The sequence below is a fragment of the Saimiri boliviensis genome, chromosome 9 (genome assembly GCF_048565385.1).
Source record: "Saimiri boliviensis isolate mSaiBol1 chromosome 9, mSaiBol1.pri, whole genome shotgun sequence".
Lineage (NCBI taxonomy): Eukaryota > Metazoa > Chordata > Mammalia > Primates > Cebidae > Saimiri > Saimiri boliviensis.
In genome coordinates, this window is record NC_133457.1 from 105,579,456 (window position 1) to 105,585,229 (window position 5,774).

A 5,774-nucleotide genomic window follows, 5' to 3' on the forward strand; every position below is an offset into this window, starting at 1 on the left:
TGGGATTCCAGAACTGTTTTGCTTTGTTCCAGATATTTGCCTGGCATATATAAAGATGTGGCTATTCTTTGCATGCTTTTTCCCCAGAGACGCATGTAAATGGAGTTGTAATTTCCTGTTGGTAAACAGCAAGTATTTAAATTTAGAATCAGGTGGTAAGGTTGACATGTAGAAGGGTAATAAATTGGATTGCCTTCAAAGTGATACCTTTTAAAGTTAACTGTTAATGCACCAGTTTACTGCTTTTTCTTTTCTTTCTTTATTTTTTCTCTTTTTTGTTTTTCTGAGACAGAGTCTTGCTCTGTCACCAGGCTAGAGTGCAGTGATGCAATCTTGGCTCACTGCAACCTCCACCTCCCAGGTTTAAGGTATTCTCCTGCCTCAGTCTCCTGAGTAGCTGGGACTACAGGCACGCGCCACTACGCCCAGGTAATTTTTCTATTTTCAGTAGAGACGGGGTTTCACCATATTGGCCAGGAATGGTATCAGTCTCTTGGCCTCGTGATCTGTCCTCCTTGGCCTCCCAAAGTGCTGGGATTACTGGCATGAGGCACCGCACCCAGCCCTTTTCTTTCTTTTTTACGCTCCATGAATTTGTGTGCCATCTTTGTACAGGGACCATGTGCTAATCTTCTCTGCACTGTTCCAGTTTTAGAATTTATGCTGCCAAAGCAAGCATGGCTTTTCTTAATCACATCAAATATTACATGGTATGTGAAAACAGTATAGATCTGGCTTAAGGTATTTCAGGGATGACAAATAGACCTCACGTTACAGAGAAATGAAAAATATAAATTAATAAAACATGATCACCATAAGAATAAAACCAAACTAAATCTCTCCAGTGCTTGGCAGTACACTCCTGAGAGGATTCAGGCTGTGTGTGGCCCCCAGCAGGGGCTCAAAGATGGCTTAATGGCCTCAGTGACAACAGGAGCCCAGACTGCATGGGATTTTGCCTCTGCAGATGCAGAACAGTCGGAGCCTCTGACGCGCCCAGACCTATCTGTTTTGGATCTCCATTTCTCCTCAAGAAGAGACTCCTTTTTAAAAATTATTTTTTTTGAAGCTGGATTACTTACTGATTTCCAGAGTCCTCTTACACCTGCCACTTCTCAAAGGAATATTTTGGCATAATCTTTTAATCTTTCTGGAAAGCTAACAAAACATTACCTATGAGCTTAGGAGTTTGAGATCAGCCTTCCACCAGGAATATCCCATTCTTTCCATCATAGTGCTTTTTAAAGGACTTTATCATTTGCTCTCTGGGTTCATTTAACTCTCAACTTACAGTGATTTAGTGTTTTTGCTATATTTCCTTGCTATTTCTTATTTCATTCTTTATACATTATGTTACATTTCTGTTTGAGTCTTTACAGTATCTTACCAACTTGTCTTTCTAGAATATTCTCACAACTAATGTTTTGGTTTGTTTTGAGATAGGAGATCAGCAGAACTTGTTTTCTGAGCACTGGTCAGGGTCTAAATGGTGTGTAGCAAAGAAACTGGCCAAAGCCAGGTAGGACTAGCAATTATAATGCATTTGCATAAGACACTCCTACCAGGACCATGACAGTTTACAAATACCATGGCAATCACTTGGAAGTTATCTTGTATAGTTCTGGGAACTCTCTGCCCCTTTTGGCTGTACACTGTTGCTCAAATAAACTTGCTTTCTTTCACTGTCGGTTCACTCTTGAATTCTTTCCTGGGTGAAGCCAAGGACCCTCCTGAGCTGAGCTCTAATTTTGGGGTTTGCCTGCATCAGTCTGGTGACCCAGATGGGACAAACAGTGGAAATAAAATGAATGGGACAAAGGGACTCAGTGCAGATCAGAGTTGTGAAACTGTAACATTACGGATCTGTAACTCTAGGGCAGTTTGTGCTGTAGAGTTGCACCTCAAGGACTCTTTTCAGAGCCATCATCTTTCCTGGCAACTCACAAGACAAGGGAACCTGAGGGAAACCTTCACCCAAACCCCAAATTAAGACAGATTGGCATCGTTTGACTTCTACGCAAAGGTCAGTCTTCCCTTCATTCCCCCTCAATATCAACCTTTTTGGGTGAACCAGGAAATGGGAACTGAGCCTCCGGCTTGGTAGTTCATTGTCCCCATCATGTCAGTGTCCAGAATGGTAGTACACCTGGCATGTCGTTGTCACCCTTTCTCCTGGACCTTCTTCTTTCTCTTTAGTCTCTAATGATCACCATATTTTACTTTTACATTATTTTGTTGTTGTGTTTGTGGTCTTTCCACAATTGTTTCTGTTCAATGTAAGGCAAAACACTTTCCTTGTTTGTTTTTAACCCCTTCTTTTCTAATTTTGAGAGGTCCCCTGTTGTCTTGACTCTGGGATGCCTGACTCTGGGATGCCTGACTCTGGTCTCAAAGTCCTAGGCTCAAGTGATCCACCCGTCCTGGCCTTCCAAAGTACTAGGATTACAGGTGTGAGACACTGTGCTTGGTCAATTGCCTTTTTCTATGTCTGATTTGGCTTTATGCAAGAAGAAATTTGGTTGATTTTCAGAGGATCCAGGGAAGTTTACAGAGAAGTTTGTTCAGTTGATCATGTTCTTTGACTTAACTTGGCATGACTTTGCAATTATTATTGTCTATCTGCTATACTGTAAAGGAGAAACAAAGGATTCTGGGTACTGCTCATGAATATGCAAATGGAGTGGCAACTGGTAACTAAGGCCATGCCATTTATCATGTGAGGGGAGATGCAGCTCTGGATCTGGTACCTCAGTGGGATTACCAGAGGGGTTCCCAAGATCTTAAACATAGAAATCACATGGCAAGTTGTTTAACAGGAGGTATGAAAAAAATGTGTGGTTAAGCCAGTTAACTACAAGGTTAGAGAAGTTAACTCAGAAGAAGGACAAAAATCTCACTGTTTCAGCACTGTTTGGTTGAGACATGCAGAAAATATACTAATGTAGACCCAAGGTGAGCTCTCCTGGGTATGCATTTTATTACTTAATACATCCTTGGCATTAGGAGGAAGTTACAAAAGGCAGAAATGAGACCTCAAATTCCCATGAGTCAACTCTTGTACATGGCCATTGGGGTTTACAACAACAGGGACAGAGCAGAGGAAGTGGAGAAAACCAAAAGAAAAAGCCAGAAAGCCCAGTTGTTAGTGGCTGCCTTAAACTACCTGCTGCCTTAAGGTTATGCATCACAAAGGAATTGTTGCAAGATTGGTGTCTGGGCTGCCCAGAGGATGGCCCTTGAACTTGCTGGCCCCTAGGCCAGAATCAGCATGCCTACCACAAGCAAGAGGGCCACTGCCACTGGAAAAGGGACTGCCTCAGGCTCCAAGGAGAACCTGGGCTAACCAAACCTGTAATGGCCAAGACAACAGAGAACTGACAGGACCTGAGGTTCCCCATGGCTCCCACTGGACACCTCACCATCTCCACAGAGGAGCCCTGGGTAACTCTTGTACCTTGTACAGGGTACAAGATTGATATCCAGCCAAAATTTAGGAGATTCGCCCATCCCCTTGGTTGCACTGTGGGAGACTATATGTTTTCCCACAGGTTCTATCTTATGTCTGAGTGCGCTATTCCTTTACTGGGAAGATACTTTTCCAATTACAGGCCACGGTTCAATTTGGAAAGCCTCACAAAAGGCAACAGGCTGGGAAGGGGCACTACTTCTAGCTCTAAGTGCTTGACTTCATACAGATAAAGAAAAGACCTTCCTTCCATTATGTGTTACTTCTCAAGTAGACTCTTCTATTTGGGACAAGAAGTTTCTGATGGAGCTGTTAATGTTTTACCCATGGAAAAAACAATATCCTTTGAGACCTGAAGCAAAAAGAAGGCCCCTGATAGAAAAGTTTCTAAAGGAAGGACTATTACAACCCTGTCAGTCTCCATGTAATACTACCATCCTGCCTGTAAAGAAACCAGGTGAGGGATATTGATTTCTTCGGGATCTGAGGGAATTAATGAGGCACTAGTTTTAGTCCACCCAGTAGTTCCTAACCCTTATACGATATTGACCTAAGTCCCTGAAGATGCTAATTGATTCATGGTATGAGACTTAAAGGATGCTTTCCTTTGTATACCTTTGCACCCAGACTCCCAGTATATTTTAGCTTTTGAATGGACTGATCCAGACAGTCATGCTACATCTCTGCTTACCTGCAATGTCCTTTCCCAAAGCTTTATGGTCAGTCCTCATCTCTTTGGGAATGCATTGGCAAAAGAATTCAGGGAACTACGTTTAGTGAATGGATCCCTCCTACAATATGTGGATGACCTATTAATTTCCAGGCTTGATGATTCTGATAAAAATATAATTCAGGTCCTTAATTTCTTGGGAAAACAAGGGAGGCGGGTATTCCCCCACAAGGCCCACATTTCTGTTCCAAAGGTTAAATACTTGGGATATATGCTCATTCCTGGGATAAGGACAGTAGCCCAGGAATGAAAAGAGACCATTCTGGCACTCCAGCGCCATCAGACTAAGAAACAATTAAGAACCTTTTTGGGAATGGCTGTATTCTGTTGTATCTGGATTCCCTGGTTTGGGATCACAGCAAAACCACTCTATGAAGCTCTAAAAGGGAATGATCACGAGCCTTTGAACTGGGATGGGAGCTGCCAACAGGCATTCCTAACCTTAAAAGAAAATCTGGGAACGGCCTCTGCTTTGTGACTCCCAAGCGTAGAAAAACCTTTCACTCTCTACGTGGCTGAAAAACAAGGGACAGCTTTTGGGTGTTCTAACTCAAAGGCTACAGAATAATCCTAGATCAGGGCTTATTTCTCTAAACCACTAGACCAGGTGGTGGCCAGATGGCCAGGATGCTTCTGAGCTGTGGCCACCATCACTCCATTGGTAGAAGAAGCCAGGAAGTCTGCCTTGGGACAAAAATTAGATGTCATTACTTCTCCCACTCAATCAAGTACATTAGTTCCTAGAGCGAAAGGACATTAATGGCTAACAGAGAGTCAGTTGCTTAAATAGTAGACCCTTTGGCTCTACACTTAAGAGTTTACCCTTAAAGTATGTCAGGTTTTAAATCCTGCTACCCTGTTGCTGGACTCCATGTCCCAAGAACCGTGGAAACTGTGGAATAGACCTACTTTAGCAGGCCGTACCTTAAATATAAGCCCCTGCCTAACCCTGATGTTAAGCTGATGGGAGTAGCTTTATTCCTGAGAGAAAAAAGAAGGCAGGTTATGCTGTGGTTAGCCAACAAGAAGTTATTGAGGCCAAAGCTTTACCTCCTCAGACTTCTGCTCAAAAAGTGGAATTAATCACTCTAATTAGGGACCTCTGACTGGGAAAAGACTTAAGAGGCAATATATTTACTGATTCTGGCCAGACATAATGGCTCATGCCTGTAATCCCAGCACTCTGGTAGGCCGAGGCGGGAGGATCATCTGAGCTCAGGAGTTGGAGACCACCCTGGGCAATATGGTGAAACCCCATCTCTACCAAAATACAAAAAATTAGCTGGTGGTGTGTCCCAGCTACTTGGGAGGTTGAGGCATAAGAATTGCTTGAACCCTGGAGGTGGAGGTTGCAGTGAGCCGAGATTGTGCCACTGCATTCTAGCTTGGGCGACAAAGTGAGAATCCACCTCAAAAAAAAAAAAAAAATATATATATATATATATACACATATATGTGTGTGTGTGTGTGTGTGTGTGTGTGTGTATATATATATATATATATATATATATATTTACTGATTGTGAATATGGGTTCCTGGTACTTTACGCCTATGCTACCATATGAAAAGAAGGACTG

General features: G+C 42.7%; 1 non-coding gene across 1 annotated transcript; it reads right to left on the minus strand.

Annotated features, from left to right (window-relative positions):
* Nucleotides 1-570: 570 nt before the first annotated feature.
* On the minus strand, nucleotides 571-679 carry LOC120367972 (U6 spliceosomal RNA). Its single transcript, XR_005582207.1, has one exon. It is a non-coding gene; the product is annotated as a U6 spliceosomal RNA (small nuclear RNA).
* Between the last annotated feature and the right edge of the window lie 5,095 nt (nucleotides 680-5,774).